At 36.3% G+C, this 27,506-nt stretch overlaps 1 pseudogene across 1 annotated transcript; it reads left to right on the top strand.

Annotated features, from left to right (window-relative positions):
- The first annotated feature begins 1,044 nt into the window (after nucleotides 1–1,044).
- LOC306869681 (WD repeat-containing protein 36-like) lies at nucleotides 1,045–27,506 on the top strand (annotated as a pseudogene). Its single transcript, XR_013785814.1, has 23 exons — nucleotides 1,045–1,297; nucleotides 3,879–3,906; nucleotides 4,030–4,120; nucleotides 4,239–4,356; nucleotides 4,459–4,591; nucleotides 5,293–5,347; nucleotides 5,690–5,822; nucleotides 5,910–6,084; nucleotides 7,052–7,172; nucleotides 7,274–7,339; nucleotides 8,513–8,596; nucleotides 17,455–17,609; nucleotides 17,698–17,812; nucleotides 17,894–18,059; nucleotides 18,751–18,859; nucleotides 19,272–19,351; nucleotides 20,910–21,017; nucleotides 24,897–24,994; nucleotides 25,079–25,224; nucleotides 25,324–25,440; nucleotides 25,925–26,006; nucleotides 26,090–26,277; nucleotides 27,266–27,506. The product of XR_013785814.1 is annotated as a WD repeat-containing protein 36-like (transcript).

Here is a 27,506-nt window from a genome sequence, read left to right as displayed (position 1 = left end):
TCATTTAAAATAATTACAATTAAAAGAATAAAATAAAATAAAAAAATAATGGAAAAAGAGAAGACAGAAATTGTAATATTGCCTGTATATTTTTTTGTCCAGTTTTTAAATATTGTGAAAAAAGAACATATAAACAGAAATTATAATATTGCTTATATTGCATTAACCATTTGTTTTCCCGAAGCGTGCAAGACCAAAACCTGGATGCATCTTTAGATGGACTTTAACTGGAAACTGTTGGGAGTTGCAGGGAATACAACAGATGATAAGAGAAAGCAGTGTAAGAACAAATGTGTCAAATTACAATTACTAATATATATATATTAACAGTGCTGTTATTACAATATAGTTTTGTAATTGTCAAGAAATTACATGCATGCGATTTTCTTTTTTAGAAGAAATGTGACTATAAACCTCCCCTACTATATCCTCCGAATTGCTCTTGGCGATCCTTCATGAAATGCTGGTGTGGATTTCTTTCAAAGAATTTAAGGAAGTTATAAGGAAAGCCACTCACAAACATGTTTAAAGTTGTTACTCTAATCTAAAAAGTCTAAGCTGATTGTTGGCTATACTCTAGAATACACCAAATATGACAAGCAGTTTGGAAAATGGATGTATTGATGGATGATTGTACAATGTGCACAGCATGAATATTTTATTTTCAATATTTGTTAAGCAATTAAATATTTAAAATATTTTTTCTTTGGGTAAATGCACTGTCACTTTATTTTTTTCATATTTTTACATTTTATATTAAGAGACTCTCTCGCTCTGTGTGTGTGTGTATTGTTAGTTTGACAATAAAAGATAATGCGTTTAAATTAATTAAAAAGAAGCTCTTTTCAACAAAGAAAAGAAAAGAAAAGGAAAGAAAAAACACTTGATAATGGGATGATTAATGTTGTAAGGAGGAACCTCGGTAATGCAACATATAAGCTGGTTTGTCAACCGGCTAAAACCTAAGAGGAATTAGTAGGAACCTATTGTAGAGAGTTTCCACACGAGCCGTGTTTAGTGTAACACTCCTTGACAACAGCGGCTAGTGATACAGAAATGTGGAGGACACGGTATTAGACATTTATCAGGATTCTGTTACAGTCAGTGAAATTGAAGATTCCACGGGTGAAAATACGCGAGCAGCATGTCTGCGGGAAAGAAAGGAAGCGCGATCTTCTCTGGATTGAGGGCGCTGGGACTTTACTGTAATCATCTGGCGCACGTGCTTCGCTTCCATAAGAAACACAGAGAGTTCTATGTGCTCACTGCAGTCGGACAGTGCTTCCACACTTATAATGTAAGTGCAGGATAAATGAACTGAGAAGAACTTGAGAGAATCATTTGAAAACCATGGTACATAACTTACCAAAAAGTAGTAGCGTACCATGTGTTTTTTGGACGTGCAATTGTAGTCTTGAACGTAGCATGTAACGTTAATACACTGTACATATGTTACGTGAATTTCTGTGCAAATATCAATGTGTCATTTTCAAAAAGTACTGTGACGGTACCATCGTACAGTGATGATGGTATGGAGACTTAACGTGGTATCCAAGAATATAACGTAAGAATATAACGTTACCGTGGTAAGTTACCACCATAAATGTTCAATATACGACGGCAGTACCGTGATACCACGTCCAAAAACAAGGTAATACTTTGGACCTGTACAGTGGTAGTACTACGATTTTCTTGGGAGTACCCGGGAGTACCATGTAAACAAGCTTTTCATAGCATCGCCGTGTGATACCATCACCGTATCACCACATAGTTAGCCACAAATCCAAATTTCTTCTAAGTACCATAGTACTTTTTGGTATTAAAGAACACTAATCTATATATAACTAAACTGGTTATAAGTATGTTTTCAAAGTGACAAATTAATTTCATGCATACTTTGGTAACACTTTATTTTGCGCAGTTTTATGCATTATAATTACTTGCTATAGTATATTATACTATAGTAACAGTAAATTATCAATCAACTAAACCAGACTTAAACCTATAGTTAGTACATGTTGTTATTTAATATTATTTCTCTGTAATTACACTGTAACAGGATCCCTTAAAATAAAGTGGGGGTTGGGGTGGGGTGCAGTAATTAAAGGGATAGTTCACCCGAAGATTTAAATTCGGTCATTACTCACCCTCATGTCGTTCCAAACCCGTTAGACCTCTGTTTATCTTCGGAACACAAATGAAGATATTTTTGATAAAATCCGAGAGCTCTCTGACCCTGCATAGACAGCAAGGTTACTACCACGATCGAGGTCCAGAAACGTAGCAAGGACATCAGTAAAATTGTTCATGTGACATCAGGGGTTCAACCATATTTTTACGAAGCTACGAGAAAAAAATTTGTGTGCAAAGAAAACAAAAATAACAACTTTATTCAACAATTCTCCTCCCCCTTATGCTGTGAGTGCATAGTGAGGGAACTATGACGTCACTTTGTAGGCCGATCGGCTGTTAGCATCACACTGGTTCCCTTGACAAAAAGCACAGTTTAAAAAAATCACAAGTGGGGTTTAACTGGTGTGTTTTATGTCGTAGAATAAAACGTGAAAGTATCTTGAGCTTGTGTGAACCACGGACCTTATTTTAGGGGCAGTCGTGGCCTAATGGATAGAGAGTTGGACTTGTAACCCGAAGGTCATGGTTCGAGTCTCAGGTCCGGCAGGGATTGTAGGTGGGGAGGTGAATAACCAACACTCTCTCCACCCTCAATACCACGACTGAGGTGAGACCCTTGAGCAAGGCACCGAACCCCCAACTGCTCCCTGGGTGCTGCAGCATTGGCTGCCCACTGCTCCGGGTGTTTGTTCACTACTGTGTACACTTGGATGGGTTAAATGCAGAACACAAATTCCGAGTATGGGTCACCATACTTGGCCACACACCACTTCCCTTTCCTTTCCCCCTTAATCAAACTCACAATCCCATCGACTCTGGGATGATGAAACCAGAAGTGCAAAAATGCTAACTCTCTTCCGGGTTTTTGCCTACAAAGTGACATCATAGTTCCACCACTCTATTGTGGAGAGAGTCAAGTCACCTTCCTTTATATAGTGCTTTTAACAATGCAGACTGTGTCAAAGCACTTAACAGTATCAAATCGGAGGATAGAGTGTCCGTAATGTATAAAAATAAGATTAAACACTAAATTTTCAGTTAAGGCATTTCATTATTGAGTTCATTGATGTCATTGTCTAGCTCAGTTTAGTTTAAATAGTATCTGCGAAATCAAATTGATGATAATCACTAGAAATTAAGTGTCCCCGACTGAGCAAGCCAGAGGCGACAGTGGCAAGGAACCAAAACTCCCTCTGTGACAGAATGGAGAAAACAAAAGAGAGTATCATGACTTATGCGCTTACTTCTGCTTCATGTAAACAAGGCATGCGCTTGATGCTGCTGCTTACGTAACATGCACATGCATCAGCACGAGCATACCCTCTCCACAATGGCGGCGCGCCACAGGGATGAGGAGGAGGAGAATTGTTGAATAAAGTCGTTATTTATGTTTTTTTGCGCCCAAAAAATATTCTCGTAGCTTCATAAAATTATGGTTGAACCCCTGATGTCACATGGACTATTTTACCAATGTCCTTGCTACGTTTCTGGACCTTGACCGTGGTAGTAACCTTGCTGTCTATGCAGGGTCAGAGAGCTCTCGGATTTTATCAAAAATATCTTTGTACCAAAGATGACCGAAGATCGTACAGCTTTGGAACGACATGAGGGTGAGTAATTAATAACAATTTTCATTCACCATTTAACCAAATATGGAGGTGTTAAAATTAGATTATGTGCTTAATAGCTGTAATTCTTAATTCTTTGAGTGCAGTATAAAACAAACCCATCTTTTTTCCTGGCAGGTGAAGAAACTTGGAATCGTTGCAGTCAGTAAGTAGGATTCCATGCATTCATGTTACAGTGATTACAGTGCACTTTTTGCAAATCCACGATCAAATAATGATAGTTTCCTTGTGCATTTGATTAAAACAGTTGTAATAACCACTCATACAGGTAATGCCCTCCCAGAAGATATTTCAACCCTGGCAGCAGATCGTATGCTTGTCTATGAAAACTTATCTCTGCTTTTGCAAAAAACAAAGAGGTAAAGTGCACACAGTTAGAGATATACTGTACTCTTTCAGGATGCAGAACACTAAAGAGACTTAGATTAAATAAGAAGTAGTTAGACGTAATAATGTGTTTTTGTCTCTTTCATCCAGGTTGTTCACACATACACAGGTCACCAAGCTGATGTGCACTTACTGTTGCCTTTCGGAGATCATCTGATTTCTGTTGACAAGGAAAATGTTGTCATTATTTGGGATGTGGAGTCTGAGGGTTGGTTTTTTTATTGTCTTGCTAGGTTTACGTGTATTTCTTGCAGCAGAATCAAGGATATCTTCACAGTGTATGTAATATGTTCTGTCAATCTCACTGCAGACGCATACCTGCAGATTTCATATGGCAAAGCATCATTTGAAGTCTCTGCTCTGATGCATCCCAGCACCTATCTGAACAAAATCCTTTTTGGAAGCAGTCAAGGGAGTCTTCAGTTGTGGAACATCAAATCAAAGTATGCACTTCTAATGGATTCTGCATGTACTTCCATAACATTTAAGTTTGTGTATATACAGTTAAATCACGGAATATTGGTATGAAGATTTGAGGGCTTAATCTCACCAAAACATCCCATGCAATTTATATTAAATTCAAAGTTTTAACGATTTGTTTTTTCATTAAAAAAAATCTCAATTTTGTTCACTTCCCTTTGTTTTTTTTTACATTTCAGCCAAATTTCTTTACTGTGGTGTTGCTGGACCTTTTGAGCTTTTTTGTTTGTAATTACCATTATTCTCAATTATAATTTTAATTAATTCAATTAATGCGTAAAAAGGATTAAAAAATCCTTTTTAAATTTTATTAAAATTGAAAACATTTATTTTAACATTGTAATGTACTGTTTTTTTATGTAAATAAATGTGTGTTTGACTTAATTTATATTTTTTCCACATGATAATAATGGGAATGTGAAGAGGTCAATCATCTTAATCATCATGAAAATCACAGAATGTTTTCTTTATGCCAAATATATCAATCATTGACATTGACAAATATAATTGATATTTTGTCTTTTGATTTGGTGAAAAATGACCTGGACATTTCTTGACAGACTTTTTGAGACTGAACCTTTATTTCAATTATGCAGTAATGTAGTGCAGTAAATGTTATTTGATCATCAAAAATTTAAATAAAATTCTGCTTGTCCTACTCCAGCAAACTCCTGTTTACATTTCCTGGATGGGCATCTGCTGTTACTGTTCTTCAACAGGTTGGTCTCATTACTTAATTTATTTTAATTCTGCTTTATTCTTAACCCTTTGCACATTTAAAAAATGCACATGATCATAATTGTCATATTCAAAGAGTAACTGACAGATATTCAGCAAATGAAACCTCATTTATGTATAAAATAAGTGTTTATAAAATTTGCACAGAACTATCAAAGATGCTAAAATTCTCTCCAAGATGTTGCATCCCATTTACAGGGATGTCCTGATCTGTTTTCCAGCATTGCTGCTCAAAATATTGAGACTAAAACCGACTAGTCACTACTTTAATAGAACAGTGGTAACTAGTGTGCAATGTGTTCTGTCAAAATGACTCTCTTTAGACTCCAGCTGTAGATGTTGTGGGTGTGGGTTTAGCATCTGGGCAGATCATCATTCACAATATCAGATTTGATGAAACGTTGATGAAGTTCCAACAAGACTGGGGTCCGGTCACGGCTTTATCCTTCAGGACAGGTAATGTTGTTACCCAGGCTTCACAATGTATATACTATACTTTTTGGCCCATTTTATTGCACTTACTTTGTCCTTGTTCTTGGACAGATGGACATCAATAATGGCATGTGGCAGTGCTATCGGACACATAGGACTGTGGGATTTATAGGAGAAGAAACTAGTCAGTCAGATGCGGGATACTCATACAACAGCCATCGCTGGCCTCACATTTCTTCAGAACGAACCCCTCCTGATCACTAACGGAGCAGACAAAGCCATACGGGTTTGTGTTGTTTGCTGAAGCTTGTTTTTTATGATGTGAATTATTCAGATGTAGTTAGGGTTGGGCGATATGGCCACAAATAGTCTCACAATATTTTTTCCATATCGTAAGAGATGGATATTTAGCACAATATTCTTTTACAATTAATGGGGAAGAAAATGCTTTCTACATGTTTGTTAGACTCTGAGAATGAATGTAAACATAATTTATTTCTTCACAATTAAACTCCTCACAGTAAGATACCTTTTAATTTAGGAACCCATGAAATCTTTTATTTTACCCTAAATTAATTAATTTATTTTTTTTCTGGAGTTTTATGATCCAGTACACATTTATCATAAAAATGGTGTCTAATAAAATGAATTAATGCAACTTTAACAATTTAATAAATTTTTTCAAATGAAAACAATTAATTTACAACAAAACTATTTTTTATGTGCATTTTGATTTTTTTGCCTAACTGTTTAAATGAATGATAAAATAACTTGGTTGTAAGATATTCCTTGAAAATATTATTATTGCTTTTAGAATTACATTTTATTATGCAATAGATTCTAAAATTTATTTTGATGGATTGTCATGAAGATCTTTCAGTTTCAGTATTTGGCCGTGCAAAGCTGGTGAAGTGACTCTCAGAGCAGCTCTGGAGATTAAGTTAATCTGTTCAAGTCCTCACACATTGAGATGGCAAACACTGAAAACACAGTGAGCGTCACGCGTTGCGTTTGTGCATCGGACGAAACCGTAACATTCATGTACACAGAGACATGCAGAATATAAAGACTTATTAGCACCATGCACTGACTTTTGTCACGTTTATTTCTGCTGTGTGATAGGCTTATCCAGTGCTTATCATCGTTTTTGACATAAATTTTATCATGATCTCGATATGATATCATTTATCTCCCAGCCCTAAATAGAATTCCAATGTGTATTATGGCAGTAAACAAGGGCTTGTGTGATTTAGGTGTGGATTTTTGATGTTGCCGGAAGGGACGGACGTCTGCTAAGACAGCGAACTGGTCACAGCGCCCCACCAACAAAGATTCAACACAATGACCAGAGTGGCTTAAACATTCTTAGCGCAGGTACTGTCATAAGTCAATTATGAAGACAGAAGACAAGGGAAATCGTTGTAGATAAATGTATTCAAGCATAATGATCTTAATGTGTTTTCTTCTCATAATAGGTCAAGATGGTACTTTGCAGTCATTTTCAACAGTTCATGAAAGATTCAACAAGAGTTTGGGCCATGGTAATACATTTAAATACTTGGCATGTTCAAACTTTTTTTTTTTTATTATGGCTCATATAGTATGATATAGAACAATATGGACCATAGACTTGTCGAGGGAAAAAACTAAACCCATAATGCAATGCAGTGATGATTGAAAGATACAAATAAACATTCCTCAGAAGCCTGATGTATCATATTGGACACTTACATTTGAACATTTTTCTTTAAAAAATGATGTTTGGATAATCAAGCACATTTAGTCTGCTTCATTCCAGTAAGTGTTCATCTTGAAGTGTTACTTACAATATGCGAGTTATGCTTGCGTTTACTTTATAAAAATTAAGGATTTCACAAAAGACATATACCACAAATTTACCATTTTTAAAATATACTAAATGCCTTTTCCTTGTTAAAAAATATAAATTATCAATCAATTGACATAATGTCTGTAATACATGTACTACATTGTGTACAACGTTTTTTTCAGGAAAGTTTTGAGGCCCAAATGTTACAGTAGGCTTTAGAGGGTTTAATACTTTGCTTTTGAGTTTGTTCATATTATTATTAGTAGTGAAGTGAGTGAAGTGACATTCAGCCAAGTATGGTGACCCATACTCGGAATTCGTGCTCTGCATTTAACCCATCCAACGTGCACACACACACACAGCAGTGAACACACACACACACCGTGAAGACACACCCGGAGCAGTGGGCAGCCATTTATGCTGCGGCGCCCGGGGAGCAGTTGGGGGTTCGGTGCCTTGCTCAAGGGCACCTCAGTCGTGGTATTGAGGGTGGAGAGAGCGCTGGACATTCACTCCCCCCACCTACAATTCCTGCCGGCCGGAGACTCGAACCCGCAACCTTTGGATCACGAGTCCAACTCTCTAACCATTAGGCCACGACTTCCCCTATTAGTAATAGTGATGCTTGCCATGTTTCCAAATTATTTTTCCGCCCCCAAACTCACGCCATTGGTTGGTGAGTGCTGCTATATCTGTTACTCAAACAAACAGCACTCTTCACTGAGACTTGTTTTTGCACATTAACTGAAAGTGTTTCAATAGTGTAACATTGCACACTTCACTTTTATGTATGAGCATTTTCACATTATGAGGACAAATGTCATTTCGTTTTGCCTCATGTAATATTTGCGTTGTATAAGGCTTCAATTATCATTTTTATCTACAGGCACTCTCAACAAAACAAGAGCTAAAAAGAAAGGAGTGACGCATGACAGGGCAAAACTTCCAGCCATCACAACTTTTGCCTCAGGTGTGATTTATTATTTTGTTTTTAAATGTAATACTGTGTATATATATTTTTAAAAATCATTGGTTCACCCCAGAATGAAAATTGTCATCATTAACTTATTAAACTTTTGTTCATGTTTATAACGCAAATAAAAGGGGTCATATGATGCTTTTTTTAAAGATCATTATTTTGTGTATTTGGTGTAACAGAATATGTTGACATTCTTTAATGTTCAAAAAACACATTATTTTTCAAATACTGTACATTATTGTAGGTCCTCTATGCCCCGCCTTTCTCAAACGCTTCGTTTTCTACAAAGTCCCTCCTTGCGACAAGCGCAGTCTGCTCTGATTGGCCAACAGGCACAGTGCATTGTGAATGGCCGAACACCACAAGCACGAGTCGGAAATTTAACGCCCCTTTCCATAATCGTGCCATTTACGCCACCTCTTGTGATTCCCCGGGAAACCCAGAAGTAACGTTATGTCGAAGCAATTTACAGCCGTTTCGGGGATCTAAATAAAATAATGTTGCCTTTCGTTTTACTAATACACATTTTCTTATTTCTTTAAAGGATGTCTTGGCTAAAATGGCACAACTTAAATCTAATATATTCAATATGTCTAATGTTGGAGCTGATTTCGTCATCACAACAGCCTGTAAAACACTTGCATTGATTGATTAAATTAGGCTAATTGTAATAAAAAAAAACCTCTACACCTTACCTTATTCATATATGTAATGAGATAAATTCTAATTTATTGCTATTGATACTGATACCTAAGACACCTTTTTGATTTATCAAATTTAAAGGGGACAATTAGATTTTGTTATTGTAAAAGTCACAACACATTGTTAAAATTTACAATTGTCATTTCATTTTCTAAAGATGTTATTGTAAAAGTCACAACACATTTTTATAATTTACAATTGTCATTTTAATTTTCTAAAGATGTGTTGTTCCACTTATCGATTGTTAACATTTGATAGGATTGACAATTCTCCATATGCAGTAGGCTGCACATACATATGCTAAATAGAGATTGCTTGCTTTGATAGATTATAACAAGTAACATGGCATTGACATTCAGGCCTTGTACATCAACAAAACTTCATATGAAGTGTGTCCAGGTCCTCCACATATTTAAAGATGAATAAACCGATATCTCTTGCTTGTTTAGGTATTTTTATATTTATTATTTTACAAAAAGTTTTACAAAAACTTTGTTCTATAAGAGATAAGTTCCAACTATCATAAATGAACAGTTGAATGATCAGATAAACAGTTCTTGAAATGCAGTACACATACATAAGCTATATGGAGAGATTCCTTGCCTTGTTAGATTATTCACAGAAACATGGCATGGCCTTGTTCAGCAAGACAATTTGATATGAATGTGTCCAGCTCCTCTGGATACTCAAGCAATCAGAATATTGTACTGTACAGATGTGCTATATACAAATTATGCAAGGGAATGTGGATAGATGGATGATATATTAAATCAAAAACATATATATAATAAATACAAGTATGGATAATTTGGTATTGCACATGTTTTATTGCACAGTGGGGATAACATTTAACTGTTTGTGAGGTAGATGGCCTGAGGGAAGAAACTGTGTCTGTGTCTGGTTGTTCTGGTGCTCTGTAGCGTCGACCAGATGGCCGGCAACAGTTCAAAGAGGTTGTGTGCTGGATGTGAGGGGTCCAGAGTGATTTTACCAGCCATTTTGCTCACTCTAGATAAGTACAGTTCTTGGAGACTGAGTCGCTCAGCAGTCCGGACTACCCTCTGTAGTCTTCTGAGGTCAGTTTTGGTAGCTGAGCTGAACCAGACAGTTATTGAAGTGCAGAGGACCGATTCAATGATGGCAGAGTAGAACTGTTTCAGCAGCTCCTGTGGCAGGTTGAACTTCCTCAGCTGGCGAAGGAAGTACAACCTCTGCTGGGCCTTTTTAACAATGCAGTCAATGCGAGTGTCCCACTTCAGGTCCTGAGAGATGAATAAAAAGACATCTCTTGCTTCAACCGATTCGACCCCAGGTAGTCTTTGATGGCATTTTGTTGATTTTTACTGTCCATCTGGAGTAAGGCAGGCCCTTTCACTCACGGTGACTCTGTATTCAGCACAACACTGCTTACAAACTTCCACTTTAAGTCCTCTTGGCACTCCTGTTAAAAATACAGAATACGTGTGTGTTGGTCCACTAAATATTTGTCATACTAAGTAGTATTTCTCATTATTTTGCATACAAGAATATTTATAATTTTAAACCACAAAAATCAATCACTATAGTATCTAGAGAAATGATCCCTCCATACCTTTCTTTTCTGTTGAAACAGCAGCAGGAACCCCTCATCCCAGCAGAACTTCTCTGCATCAGGCTAGGACCAAAAATGCGTAGAATGCTGTAAAACACAAAAAACAAACATTGACACTCATTATGTGATCTTTCCATTAATATAGAATACAAAGATAATTTGTCACAAACACAGTTATCCAGCAATTCATAGTGAAATGATTTGGTTGCTCAACCAAGTTACTGTGCAAGGGTACTGTGATCAGTGTATATCATTAAAAATAGCATGTGAAAAAGTGTTGGCCCCCTTCCTGATTTTTTTTTTGTTTTTTGCATGTTTGTCACACTTTAAATGTTTCAGATCATCAAACAAATGTAAATATTAATCAAAGATAACACAAGTAAACACAGCATGCAGTTTTTGAGCAAAGTTTTTTTATTATGAAGGGAAAACAAAATCCAAACCCACATGGCCCTGTGTGAAAAAGTGCTTGCCCCCTAAACCCAATAACTGGTTGGGCCACCCTTAGCAGCAACAACTGCAATCAAGCGTTTGCGATAACTTGCAATGAGTCTGTTACAGCGCTGTGGAGGAATTTTGGCCCACTCATCTTGGCAGATTTGTTGTAATTCAGCCACATTGGAGGGTTTGAGAGCATGAACCGCCTTTTTAAGGTCATGCCACAGCATCTCAATAGGATTCAGGTCAGGACTTTGACAAGGCCACTCCAAAGTCTTCATTTCGTTTTTCTTCAGCCATTCAGAGGTGGATTTGCTGGTGTGTTTTGGATCATTGTCCTGCTGCAGAACCCAAGTTCGCTTTAGCTTGAGGTCACGAACAGATGGCCGGACATTGTCCTTCAGGATTTTTTGATAGACAGCTGAATTCATGGTTCCATTTATCACAGCAAGTCTTCCAGGTCCTGAAGCAGCAAAACAGCCCCAGACCATCACACTACCACCACCATATTTTACTGTTGGTATGATGTTCTTTTTCTGAAATGCTGGGTTACTTTTACGCCAGATGTAATGTGACACCTTCCAAAAAGTTAAAATTTTGTCTCGTCAGTCCACAGAGTATTTCCCCAAAAGTCTTGGGGATCATCAAGATGTTTTCTGGCAAAACTGAGACAAGCCTTTGTTCTTTTTGCTCAGCAGCGGTTTTAGTCTTGGAACTCTGCCATGGAGGCCATTCTTGCCCAGTCTCTTTCTTATGGTGGAGTCATGAACACTGACCTTAACTGAGGCAAGTGAGGCCTGCAGTTCTTTAGATGTTGTTGTGGGGTCTTTTGTGACTTCTTGGATGAGTCGTCGCTGCGCTCTTGGGGTAATTTTGGTCGGCCGGCCACTCCTGGGAAGGTTCACCACTGTTCCATGTTTTCGCCATTTGTGGATAATGGCTCTCACTGTGGTTCGTTGGAGTCCCTAAGCTTTAGAAACGGCTTTATAACCTTTTCCAGACTGATAGATCTCAATTACTTTCTCATTTGTTCCTGAATTTCTTTGGGTCTCAACATGATGTGTAGCTTTTGAGGATCTTTTGGTCTACTTCACTTTGTCAGGCAGGTCCTATTTAAGTGATTTCTTGATTGCAAACAGGTGTGGCAGTAATCAGGCCTGGGTGTGGCTAGAGAAACTGAACTCAGGTGTGATAAACCACAGTAATGTTTTAAAGGTGCCATAGAATGCATTGATACAGTATTTTAAATTGTTCTCTGATATCTACACAGAAGGTATGTGGCTTAGGTAAGGGCAAAAAATCTCCAGAAACGATTTTACATGTCCATTTACAACCCTAGGATTTCTCCCTAGAATGAAACGGTCTGTTATTGGCTTATTTGGCAGGGTCATGAATAATAATGAGCTCTGCTCTGATTGGCTGTTTCACAGTGCTGCTCAATGTTGAGCTCTGCTCTGATTGGCTGTTTCACAGTATGGCTCATCAGCAAGAAGGAAGCACAGGGAGGAAAATATATATTTAAATACTTTCTCTCGCAGTTATATCGTCGGGTAATTATACTGTATTATAAAACGCGGGCATCGGGGAGCCGTTATTAATATGCGAGGCATTGAAACTGCTTTTGAACGATCCATCGATCGCGTTATAGTTCACTTTCAAGAGACGCGATCACACAAACTATGTTTACATTATGGAGCAACAGTACTTACCACACATTTCACAAGATCAGATGCTTGTCAGTGGTGCTCAGGATCTGTAAGTCATTCGCCATCATCCTCATCTCTCATTACTGAGAGTGAAATCTTATGTACTGTCACAGGCTACCGCTAGCAAGGAGCTAACCATGTCCCTTTAGTGGCTCGCGTTATTTGCTTTCTGTGCCTTTCTGAATACAGACACCAACCCATCCCTGCACTTCACACCCCCTGCACGGCCTGGAACATAAATTTTATTTTGTTATTTTTGCTGTTGTCCGCGCTTGTTTATTTACAATACCTGCAGAGCTTCTGATGGTTCGGCCGGCTTAGAACAAGGGCGGGTTTATGCAAATGTTGGGGGCGTAGTGATCCCGACTGTTGCGTCACAGTCGATGTTATGTTCTGATTCGCCTGTTTTTCAGTGGTCTTTTTTAAATCACGAGATTTACATATGAAGGAGAAAACTATGGTGTTTGAGGCTCACTGTATGTCATTTCCATGTACAGAACTGTTATTATTTAAATATGCCAGGGTAAAGACAGTTTTTCATTCTATGGCACCTTTAACAGGGGGGGCAAACACTTTTTTCACACAGGGCCATGTGGGTTTGGATTTTGTTTTCCCTTCATAAAAAAACCCTTCATTTAAAAACTGCATGTTGTGTTTACTTGTGTTATCTTTGATTAATATTTAAATTAGTTTGATCTGAAACATTAAAGTTTGACAAACATGCAAAAAAAATCAGGAAGGGGGCCAACACTTTTTCACACCACTGTATGTAAGTGAGTGGTCTTTTTGTGTGTGTGTGTGTGTTATAAAAAACACTTCAGTCAGCATTCATTTTATGTTGTAAGAATCAGTGCACTAATAAATATATAGTGCACTGATTTTTATGACATAAAATGAACACTAACTGAATGTGCAATTTTTTTTTAATAACCCTTTTTAATACATAACACTCTTACCTATACACACTCTATCCCTCTCACATATGTATTTACTTCTCCCCACACACATTATATTTTTTTGACACTGATCACAGACCCCTTGCTCAGTAAATTGGTTGAGGAACCACATCATTTCACTTTCTTGCTGGATAACGCGCACACACACACACACACACACACATGCACATGCACAGTGCTGGAAATGGGGGGATGGGGGGACAGCAAATCATTCACGGGAGTGAATTTCGAGGGGGGACGGCGTTTCATTTCCAACTGGTTAATTTATTTTAAAATTAAAGTGATTTCTATATTTTATCCATTCAAAAGACTACAAAAGCGAACCCAGTTCTGCATAAACCGTAGTGCAGTGCAGACTAAACAAAATGTAGCGGGATATTTGTGTCTATGGTTTGCTGGGCAATGCCGTCTTTGATTGGCCATCAAGAGCAGACTGCAGCCAATGGAAATGCTTCTCTATTGCTGCACATGCTGCTCCTCACAGCACAGATCGTGAAAGCAGACTGCAGTTTGTCATTCATTGTAACAAACAAAGTGTAGAAATAATAGATTCAGTTTGCAGAGAGCTTCATTCACTAAAATAGAAGTTTGTGAGATCGCAATGAACTTAATGATTATAAAGAGTTTGCAAATGTGAAATTTAATTAATACAACAGATTTACACATTCTTGATTTTATTCAAAAGTTAATATAAAGCGACTTACATTTTAGGAACACTTGACTGAACTGTTGAGAACTATTTTGTTGATGAAATAAAGTCACAGCTGAGCCGCTGCGCATCTTCAAGCAAACAGCGCTGTTTCGATTATGTTTGCCAATGATAATCTTTGTTTTTGAACAAATCTAGTGAGTCGATGATTCAATGACCCATTCATAATGAGTCACTTGCTTCATTCCTTAATGAATCAGCAGTTTGAACGAATCGATTAGATGAATGACTCAGTGACAGACAGTGACTTGCTGCCACCTACTGGGAGTTTCATTTTTAAAGTATAAATTTTAATTGTTTAATGTTTCTATATTCAATCTCATAACATTGTTTTTATTAAATGTATTAATGCCACCTCTTGTTAAAAAGTCTGTAAATATTCCACATTTGTGCTCTTCTGTTCCGTGCAAAGATTAATTGTTGATGCTGATTTCAGGTCTTCCTGATTGTATCTTATTATTTTAAATGAATTTATTGTTTACTTTACTTTTAGTCATTTAGCAGACGCTTTTATCCAAAGCGACTTACAAATAAGAAAAAGTAACTAAACTAAGTTAACACTCTGTAAATACTCTATACACACACATTTAAGAAAATACAGAAATTAACTAAAATTGACAAATGCATACAACAACATTTCAATAGTAAACATATAAATGAAAAAAAAAATCAAAAGCGATACTTGATTGTTTAATTTTTTATTTTTTTTACAAAAAGTTAATAAATCTATTTTTGGTACAACAATACGACATACATTTAATAAAGTTAAAAATGGCATTACAAAGGTTAAAAAAATACTTTAAGGAGTCGAAAATCACCTTATAATAGTAAGGTTAATTTCTGTCATTGATCAGAAGGTGTTCCTAATTTATTTATTTTTTTAAGTAGGAGCAGTAGTACTCCTGAAAAGAAACGTAAGTGTAGAGTCCTTAACAATGTAATGTTACCTTTTAAAACGTTTTTGCAAAGTGTAAACTATTAAATATAATCTACAAATCATGCAATACTGTACCGCTAAATAAGACGTGTTTTGAGGGCTTAACTAATCCGGCCAATGAGAGACAATCATTCTAATATTTTATGAAATCATTCGTTCATTTCACTAATCAATGTTTTTTTAATGTACTTTTTTTATTAAACACGAGGTCATTAATAATAATTATATTATAACATGTACAAAGTCAAACAACGTATCTTTAATTTGGGCAGAATTGCAGATGCCCATCTTAATGTACAAGAAGGTTTAGAGAAAATATGACATAAGTTGTTTTCATAGATTATAAATGGTTTTATGATTAAATATATCTGAAAGGTACTCTAAAATGACCATTATTAACCTCCCCCCGTCCTCCCAGCTGGACTTCCCCCAGTGAATTTCGGCCATTTCCACCACTGTGCATACATATTTATATGTTAGTGATATCCAAGTAATAACGTGCCTGTGTACAGTACAAAACACATAAGCATGCTGAACTGTTGTTTACACATGCACACATTCAAGTTGTCAACGTTTTAAGTCTAAAGACTTTTTTAGACTAAAGTCTTTAGACTTTAAGACTAAAGACTTTTTTTTTTTTAACTTACCAACATGGCAAACTTCGTCTTTTTAGCGGTTTGCAAACAATTCGACTTATTATTTTGAAACAAGAAGAAGCATCGACAAGATAAGTATGTGACGTATTTGGACACAGGCTTGGCTTGTGACGTCACGCTTGGATGTGGGCGGGGTTGGATGTCCACCGCAGGCTGCAGCGAGATGCTCCTCCACACACGCGAGCACACACACACACGACGCGCAAAAGTCCGCATTTGAACAGTCAATACTTGAACTAATAACAATCTTTGTAAGTAATCTTGATGATTCCTAACTGCATCTATTTTCGGAAGGCCAAATAAAGTGCTTTTGCATAGAAACACATAGCGTCTCTCTGTCCCTGGCTGCATCAACACTACTGCGGTTACTGAAACCACGCCTTCTCTCTTTGCGTGAACATTTGGAAGGCACAAATATTTCCACATCGTGACGTAGACATGTGGGGGCGTGTTTGAGCCGTTTTAGGGGGACGTGGCAGAGTCTTAACTTTGACAAGGAATATCTCTTTGGTTTTGAGACTTTAGTCTTTACAACTTCAGGGATCTTATCTATGCACAATCAGCTTGTAACACTCCAAAGAGAAAGGAAAACTTGAAATCGCATCATATGACCCCTTTAAGATATTTTTAATATTCTTTCATCAGTTTTGTCCGTTCCTTGAAATTCCACACAAGCAAAAGCTTCAGTCTTCAAAAATCACATAAAGACATTGTAAAAGTAATCCATATGAATTGAGCAATTTTATCTAAGTCTCCGTATATGGCTTTAAATTTGGCCTTCCATATAAACGTTGATCAATTGATCAACATCGAAAGAGCACATCAAATATGAGAAACGAAAATGCGTTTTAATGTATGTGCATGACGTGCAAGAACAATCCTCATTGGTTCAAGTATGCACAGTTAGGTTTCCTTAAATATTCAACTTCATAAAAAAATATCTGCATTTGTGTTCCGAAAATGAACAAAAGTGTTATGTGTTTGAAATGGCATGAGGGTGAGAATTTAAATTTATTGAAGAATTATCCCTTTAGATTTTAAAGCCATTCAGAGGTGGATCTTGATAGCCAAAACAGTGTTAGAATGACCTTATATATGAAAATCCTGAAAGCCATAACTGTGTAATGCTGTTTTTATGCTGTTGTTTTGAATAGAAACTGCTCGTCAGAGTGACTGGGATGGCATTATTGCATGCCACTGTGGTTTCCTTGTGACGACGACATGGAATTACCAGAAAGGTTCGATTGGTGCCCACAAGCTGGAACCTGAACGCTTCAACAAGAACCGTAGCCTCAATGTCCATGCAACTGTAAATTTGTAGATAATCCGTGTGTTTACCTGATCATTCTGCCTTATAACAGATTATTTCAAATCCAGTTTGGTCATATGTTGTCCAGGCTGTTGACATCACATCCTGTGGGAACTTTGCAGTGATTGCACTGTCTTCAGGACACATTGATGTGTACAACATGCAGTCTGGTTTTCATCGAGGGCATTATGGAAATGACAAGGGTGAGTTAACATACTGAACATCAGAGGTGAAATGCATGCGATTTTAAGTCTGATTTCAGTGACTTTTTTGTGTGTGTGCAGCACATGCAGGGCCTGTTCGCGGGGTCTCTGTGGATGCTCTAAACCAGATGACAGTTAGCGTGGGAGCAGATCGCCTTCTGAAAATCTGGAGGTTCAAATCCAAGGAGCTGTTACATAAACACAACCTGCCAGCTTCCCCGGCGTCATCTCTGCTTCACAGGGGCAGGTATCAGAGACATTAATACATTTTTCCCACATTTTCATTTTAAGTGCAGTATGAATTAGTGACCAAAAGTAAATTTTCAGTTTCGTCTGAAACCATTTTGGAGGGCCAAAATTATTGTAATTATCGCATCATATGGTTTTTGGCTAAATTAAAACTTATATATTGTTTTTGGTTAAAAAAAATAATAATTTTGCTACATCAATTGCATTACTGTAATTTTTAAAAACTTTAAAAACGCATTTTCGGAGTACGTAAGATTCGCAGTTGAGGCATGAAACCACAAGTTGCTTAGGGAGGAATATTGTTCATTTGTATTTGGCATTTGGCATTTGGCTTAGCTCTTCAGTATAAATACATATGTTTATTTAGGGTGTATCATTGTACTCGTTGTTACTAACAATGTCAAAACTCGTAAGCTTCTTTCTGAATGAATTTTTTTTTTACCTCTACTGTACTGCAGTTTTAAAAGCATTTAGCAAATTTTTAATTTTTGTAGTATTCATTTAATGACAAAACATGCAGTGCTTATTTTCAACTAGATTTTTATTGAATTTTAGTTCATTTTAACTAGATTTGTATTGAAATTTAAAACATTTTGGATCTACCTGGCTACAATGGGTGTATGAGGAAAATAATTTTCCAGACAGTGTTTGAATGATGATGTTGATTTATGCTTGATCTCTCCAAACAGCGGGATGCTCGCCATTGCTCTGGATGATTTTACCGTTCACGTTCTGGACATGGAGACCAGGAGAATTGTCCGCAGATTCTCTGGGCATCGTGGGCAGATTAACGACATGGTGAGTTTAAGGGACAAATTTGACCAATTCCATTTGAAATTCATGCATTTCTTTGACATCTTTAAGATTAAGTTGAGAATTCCCATGAATTACAAACTCTGCTTGTATTTAAGGAATTCGTTGACCTAAAATTGTTCTTATATTTACTCATCCAAATGATTTGACTTGCTTTCTTCTGTGAAACACAAAAGCATGTTCATTCAAATTTTCATGCTCATGGAATGTTTATGGAATGTGCAATTCTACACAATGTTTGACATGTCATTACCATTGTGTTTTATAATGTGGACAAAATAGGTTTTTCCTTCTGTTCCATGTAAGAAAGAAAGTCAAATGCATTTTGCATGAGGAAATTAGGTATAAGTAATGTATAATAAGTGTTTATGAAATGTGCTTTATGCTTTTTGTCCAGACATTTAGTCCAGATGGACGTTGGCTCATTACAGCATCTATGGACTGCAACATCAGAACATGGGATCTTCCATCTGGCAGGTATAAAGTTTAGAGCATAAAGCAATTAATTTCTAATGCTTGCATAATTAGAAGTACTATAATAATTACAACTTGATACATCAAAACTGTAGAAATAAATTAGTCCCATCTTAAGAATTTAAGTCAAGTCACCTTTATTTATATAGCGCTTTTAACAATACAGATTGTGTCAAAGCACTTAACAGTATCAAATCGGAGGATAGAGTGTCAGTAATGTATAAAAATAAGATTAAACACTCAATTTTCAGTTAAGGCATTATTGAGTTCAGAGATGTCATTGTCTAGCTCAGTTTCGAATCAAATTGACGATAATCACTAGAAATTAAGTGTCCCCAACTGAGCAAGCCAGAGACGACAGCGGCAAGGAACCAAAACTCCCTCTGTGACAGAATGGAGAAAAAAAATCCTTGGGAGAAACCAGGCTCAGTTGGGGGGCCAGTTCTCCTCTGGCCAGGAGATTGTTTATTTATTGTTTACTTATTGTTTTAATTAAAATGTTAAATGTATTTAACTAAATATTGCTTCAAAACATAAATATAAATTAATAAAGGGTAAGATAAAACAATTTTTAAGCAATATTAAGCAATAATAAATATTCAGTATTTTCTAGAATACACGTTTTTTTTTCCATTTGAAACATGCTGACTTGCAAATTATATAATGCAATTAACGTAATTTGTGCTGGATGAGAAAGGTACATGAGCCTATGTTAATTTGTATAGTGCATTTAATACACACCAGTTGTTTCAGTTTCACTTGAAATAAATTTGTTTAGGCTGTTGTTTACAATGAATGCCACTATAATTTGTGTTTTTCTTATATATGCTTTTTATTTGTCATTCCGGTTCTCTGAATATCATTAAATTTAAAGGATTTGTTGTGGAGTGAGGGGGGCTAAAATATGCATTTGGAGTATTTATGTTTTATTTTATTTAGTTTAAATTATTTTTTTAAGGATTTAGTTTATTAGCTTCAATTGAATGCTTCTAAATATTTTAATAATAGGGGTGTTTAGTTTTTTTTTTTCACGTTAACTTGTTACTTAAAGTGCAAAGATCTAGTAAAAGATCCCTCTCTTTTTTTTGGACAATATGGCCTTGCAAGATTGAAGTAACTGTAGAACCCAGGCATAAACCTAAATTCTTTTCATTTGTGTCTTGTAACATGTATGTCACAGGTAATGCTTAGAGTGCTAAGTGAGATTGCATCATTGTCCTACTACAACCCACAAAAGTAGCCTTTTGAAGGAGGGAAAGACCAGGCCAGTCCAGTGACACCTTTTCCACTTTCTATATTATTTACTGGTTAGATATTTGTGATGACCTTTTCTGTTTACTCAGTCACTGATAGTTTTCAAAGTAACCAGTAAAACCAAATTCAGAGATAATTATTATCTTTCAAAGATGTGGCCGTAGTGACATTTAGTACATCGGATATATTTTTGTTTTTCTAACGGGGATTCCTCTAGCGATGAAGTCCCCTCTGGCCCAATTGAGTAATTGAATAATTTCCTTTCACACTTTCATACCCTTCCACATTCTCATGTTGTCTTTCATAGTTTGGTCGATTGTTTCCTGGTAGACGCAGCAGCCGTCAGTCTCAGTATGTCCCCTACCGGGAACTTCCTGGCCTCGTCGCACGTTGATGGCCTAGGTATTTATTTATGGTAAGAGATTGCCTTGCAGATACTGTGTCTGTCAACTCTTGTTTTTACTTTTCAATTAGTTATTTCACACATTTAAGATGAAGATTAGAACAGTAAAATTTCTGAACGCAATTAGCACAATTGTCTTACTCATAACTGAAACCAGGTATTGTGGGTTGAGTTTTTGAGGTTGAAACTTTAATCTCATTCATGTATAAATGGCTTATTTTAGGAAAAGTTTTAGTTTATTTCTCATGATAATGTTGTTTCCAAACCATGATTTTTCCTTTTCCATACAACACAAAATCAAATGCTTTGACAAATGTTCAGGCTGGACTTTTTCATGCAACAGAAACATACAGTGACCAGGGGCTGTCAAATTCAAAAAAGTATGAAAACGAAAACAAAGCACTATCTATGAACTGTGAATATATGTCTTCTATTTATATATACAGTGCCCTCCATAAGTATTGGAACAGTAAAGACAAAATTGCTCTGTTGGCTGTGGAGTCAAAACATTTGCAAATATAATAAAAAGATGAATATGAGACAAAACTACAGAATGTCACATTTTATTATTAGCCGTTTCTACATATATATGTTTTACCAAATAAAAAGAACAGCACTTTTAAAGTTCATCCCACTCATTGATGTGAGCGTAAGTATTGGGACAGTTGAACATAAGGCAGAAATAAAAGATTAAAAGCTATTATTTAATTGCAGATCCCTTGCGCACAATCACAGCAGTGAGTCTGTGACCCATAGACATCACCAGACTCTTGGTCTCATCCTTTGAAATGCTTTTCCCAGCCTTTAATGCAGCCAATTCCAATTGTTGCTTGTTTTGGGAGTTTCTGCCTTTACTCTCCTCTCATTTCTCAATTCATGTTCAATCGGATTTAAATCTGGAGATTGACTTGGGCAGTCTAAGACTTTCCATTTCTTTGCCCTTATAAATTCCTTGACTGAACTGGCAGGGTGTTTTGGGTCATTGTCCTGATGCAATATGAAGCACTTCCCAATGAATCTGGTGGCATTTTCTTGAATATTGGTAGGCAAGATGGTTTGTACCCTTCCAAATTCATTCTGTTACTGTCATCATACATTAAGTCATCAGTAAAGTTGAGAGAGCCTGTTCCAGAGGCAGCCATGCATGCCCATGCCATGACATCACCTCCACCATGCTTTACAGATGAGGCTGTATGCTTGGGATCATTGCAGTTCCCTTTTTTTCTCCACATTTTTGCTTTCCCATCACTTAGATAAAGGTTCATCTTTGTCTCACCGGTCCATAAACACTCTTCTGGCTCACCTTTGTGCTTTTTTGCAAACTCTAATCTTACCTTTCTATTTTTGGTGCTGATTAGAGGTTTGCATCTTGCTGTGTAGCTTCTGTAATTCTGTGTCAAAGTCTCCTGAGGACAGTAGATTGTCCGAGCATCACCCCAGCTTTCTGGAAGTTGTTGGTGATTTTACAGACACGTATTTTAGGGTTCATTTTCACAGCTTTTTTTATTTGTCTGTTATCAATTACTGTTGTTTTCTCAGCCGATCAGGTCGTTGTTGGTTGCTGGTGGTTTCCAAACTCTTCATATCTCCATGCCCTTTGTTTTTGCTAGAGCTCTAACTGACTTCCTCTTTTCTTTTAGCATCCAAATTGCTTGCTTTTCTCTCAAAGTCAGCTCCCTCGTCTTCATCCTGGTTTGTGTGTGTCATCATCGAATGCAAGATTCAGAATGCAGAAGAATCATATGATGAATGTGATTAATCTTTTAATCACAATACCTCTGTTTGCCACCAGAATAGAATTAAAATGAAACAATCAAGATGTAATTGAAGTGCAGACTTTCAGCTTCAATTCAAGGGGTTGAACAAAAATATCAAATTCTTAGGAATTACAACCATTTTTATACACAGTCTCCCCAATTTCAGGGGCTCAAATTTTATTGGACAAATACATATAATCATAAATTATTTTTTTTTTAAATTTTGTTGAGAATCCTTTGCAGGCAATGGCTGCCTTAAGTCTGGAACTCATCAGAGACCAGGTTACCTCTTTTGTGATGCTTTGCCAGGCCTTTACTGCAGCTTCAGTTGTTGTTTGTTTGTAGGTCTTTCTGGCTTTAGTTTTGTCTTCAGCAAGTGAAATGCATGCTCAGTCGGGTTGAAATCAAGAGATGGACATGGTCATTGCAGAATCATTCCACTTCTTTACTTTAAAAAACTCTTGGGTTGCTTTTGCTGTATGTTTTGGGTCATCGTCCATTTGTACTATGAAGCGCTCTCCAATCAACTTTGCTCCATTTGGCTGAATCTGGGCAAAGAGTATGTCCCTATATACTTCAGAATTCATCCGGCTGCTTCTGTCTTCTGCCATGTCACTAAACACCAGTAACCCAGTGCCACTGAAAGCCATGCATCCTCATGCCATCACACTGCTCCACCATTTTTCATAGATGATGTTGTGTGCTTTGGATCATGAGCTGTTCCAAGCCTTCTCCATACTTTTTTCTTCTCGTCATTCTGGTACAGGTTGATCTTAATTCCAGCCATCCAAAGAATGCTTTTCCAGAAGTGGTCTGGCTTTTTTAGATGTTTTCTTGGAAAAGTTTAATCTGGCCTTGTTTGCAAGCTTGTGGTGAACCCTCTGTATTTGCTCTCGTTAAGTCTTCTCTTGATTGGTACTTTGGCAGTGACACGACTATCTCCTGGAGAATGTTCTTGGCTGGATGTTGTGAAAGGGTTTTTCTTTACCATGTAGAGGATCCTCCGATCATCCACCACGTCCAGGCCTTTTTATGTTGCTGAGCTCACTAATGCGTTTGTTTTTTTTTGTTTGTTTTTTTTTTTTCTCAGAATGTACCAAACTGTTGATTTGGCCACTCCTAATATTCTTGCTATCTCTCATGGATTTGTTTTGACTTTGAAGCCTAACGATTGTCTGTTTCACCTGCATGGAGAGCTCCTTCGACCGAAATGCAAATGGCACACTTCAACTCCAATCCAATCAACTCCAGACCCTTTACCTGCTTAATTGATGTGGAAATAATGAAAGACTAGCCCACGGCTGTCCATGAAACAGCTTTTGAATCAATTGTCCAATTACTTATGGTCCCTACATATTAAAGAGCTGTAATTCCCTCAAATTAAAGCTGAGTGTGCACTTTAAGCCCATCTTCATTATATAACTGTAACTTGAATGTTTTGGTCATAAAAAAAAAAAAAAAAAAAAAAAAAAAAATATATATATATATATATATATATATATATATATATATATATATATATATATATATATATATATATATATATATATATATATATATATATATATATATATAAATAAATAAAATAACACACCCTTGAAATGCAAGGTTGAGTTCAGTGCATTGTGGGACACAGTTCCCCAGCTCTGTGCTCTTTGTCATTGTAGACCAAGTAGGTATTTAATGCACACTGTGTGTTATACATTCTTTATATTGTAGAAAAGTTAACTTTATATAAAGCCTAATTGTATCATATTTGATAGGCAAATTTCTAAAGTCTCTAAATTATCAGATGATCAAATACGTTTTGCTGATTGATACGTTTAATTCTAAAAATGTCCCCTTCAGTTCATGGTACATGTCTTTTTGCTGTGCTATCTTTTTTATTGTTATGAAGTAAACATAATAACTTTTTATTGTTAGTTAAATGTCAACATGAACACTTGAGCACTGATTTTTCTGATAAATCAGACTTCTGAGGAACTTTTATTTTTTACTTTTATTTTATACTCCGTCATCATTGCATTCCAAGCATAGCCTGTCATGACCATCGGTTTTTAGTATCATGATTCAAAGAAGTTGCTTTATGAAATATTGTATGTTCAGCCTTGCTGTCGGTTTGGTTCTTTTCTAGGTCCAATAACACACTGTGCAGTATGGTGTCATTGCGCCCTCTACCTGCAGACTATGAGCCGACTGTGATCATGCTGCCAGGCACCTATCCAAGCAAAGGTGTGACCACATTATCATATTAATTATAATTTGAAAATCATTTCACTTGAGACTACGTCCCGTTGATTGTGTGCTTGTGAACAGATATAGAAGAGGAGGAAGTTTTAGATGCTGACAGTTCTGAGATGCTTGAGTACATTTCACCAGCACAGTTGGATGAACATCTGGTCACACTCTCTCTGCTTCCTGACTCACGCTGGAAGAACCTGCTGCATCTGGACATCATCAAGGTATGTGCATGTAAAAATAGAAAGAAAAAAAACAGTGGTATGTGCTTAATTGTGCTGTGTTAGTAAGGCCATGTAAAACTGAAAAATCTTCACCTACAGAAAAAGAACAAACCCAAAGAGCCCCCAAAATTGCCAAAAGCTGCACCCTTCTTCATTCCCACCATTCCAGGGCTGGTGCCCCAGTTTGCTCTACCCACCACACCCTCAGAGGACCAGGTAAACACTCTTGATAGTGACTATGGAGTATTTGTTGTTGGGAATTTATTTGTCAGTTTTAAAATTATTGTATATATTAAATTAAGTATATTGATTAAGTTTGTCTGAAATATTGACTGGTAAATATGAAAACATGATTTTCTATTTATTAGAAAACATTTGGTTTATATTTTTACCTAACCCACCATTAAAGAAAGTAAATACATTCAGCGAGTGACAGTAAAGACTTTCATTGTTACAGAAATATTTACATTTAAAATAAATGCTCAGTATTCATAATAATAAGAAATGGTTCTTGAGCCCCAAATCAGGATATTAGAATGATTTCTGAGGGATTGTGTGACACTAAATACTGCAGTAATGGCTGCTGAAATTTCAGCTTAGACATAAATAACATTTTAAAATATATTAAAATAGAAAAGTTTTTTTAAATTGTATTTTTTTTGTTATTGTAATTAGCCTTTTTTTTTTTTTTTTTTTTTAGTCTAAAGTTGTCAACTTGGGAGTGTTAGCACAGAAGTCCACCTTCTACCTTCAGCTTGAAATCGCTTTAGACAACAACTCGTGTAAGTACTTTATACTTGATGCTTTACTATTGAATTTGCAAAATCTGTGTTGTGAACGATCAGTGTGTTAATCATCATGACAGATGAGGAGCCAGTGAAGCTGTTGAGAGAGTTGGGCCCCTCTGCCATTGACACAGAACTTCGGGCCCTGTCACCAGATATGGGTGGAGAGGTCAGAGTTATGCAGAGCTTCCTCAAGATGATCAGCAGCATTCTTCAGTCCAAAAGAGATTTCGACCTGGCTCAAGCCTACCTAGCATTGTTCCTTAAGGTACGATACAAGCAATCTGCTGACGTTTATTTACATTTGCATGCAATTGCACACATTTTCATATCAACTTAACACAATAGCTTTGACTTTTAGTTCCATTACAATCATTAAAATCAATAGTTTCATTCAGCACAAATGTATTAAATAGATCAAAAGTGACAGTAAAGGCACTTATAATATTACAAAAATATTTTAATAAAAAAAAACCTGTTCACTTAACTTTTTATTCATCAAAGAATCCTGAAAAAATGTATCATGGTTTCCACACAAATATTAAGCAGAAAAAACTGTTTAAGAACCATTATTATTAATTAAGCACCAGTAACACCTGAGCACCAAATCAGCGTATTAGAATGATTTATGAAGGATCATGTGACACTGAAGGCTGAAATAATAAAGTCAAAGCCTTGGTGAACACAAGGCTTCTTACAAAAACATTTAAAAATCGTTCCTATCCTAAACTTTCAGTATCAGTGGAAATGCTATTGTTCTACATGCTGTTAAAATATATAAAATGTAATCTTTTATATGATTTTTCATATACAGTATAAACTTATAAAGTAAAATAATGCCATTAATGTTATAATATTAACAAATTATCTTTTTTTTTTTTCATTTATAAAAGGGCTCCAACATGCATATGTGTTCTGATTTTGAATTTGTCTCAGTATTTTTAAGTTAATAGATAAATTGTTAATGAAAGTTGTAATTTTGCTGGATAGGACTCACTGGATTTGTTTGGTTTTTTTAAACACCAGATGGCAGCAAATGTATATGCAAACATTTTCCTTTGTGGTTTATAGTTCAGCATCTTTCAGGGCTGTCTCCCGTTTTTCTGCACTGTAAATTCTACTAAAATTATTCACTTTATAAACAATCATGTAATTACATCTAAACAACATCTAGCAACAGAACAATTTGGGGTGTTTGAGTGTAAAGATGCTGGTCTTGAATTTTTAACCCTAACAATGTCATCTTGCTGTTCCAGCTCCATCTTCGGTTCATCGCAGACCAGCCCGAACTGATGGAGGGGGCACAGAGCGTGTCGGCACACCTGGAAGAGACATGGGTGTCCATGCAGACGCTCTTAAATCAGAACATTTGTCAGTTGTCTTATATCAAGAGTGCACTATTTTAAAGCACATTTCGCCATGTTGTTGAATGTTTGTATCAGACTAAATGTTCTTGCCCTGTTTTGTTAATACAAATTAAATTATACCAAGTCTGTG

The sequence above is a fragment of the Barbus barbus genome (assembly GCF_936440315.1).
Source record: "Barbus barbus genome assembly, chromosome: 5".
Classification (NCBI taxonomy): Eukaryota; Metazoa; Chordata; class Actinopteri; order Cypriniformes; family Cyprinidae; genus Barbus; species Barbus barbus.
Note: the sequence above shows the minus strand (reverse complement) of the source record. Positions and strands in the feature narration are given on the sequence as shown.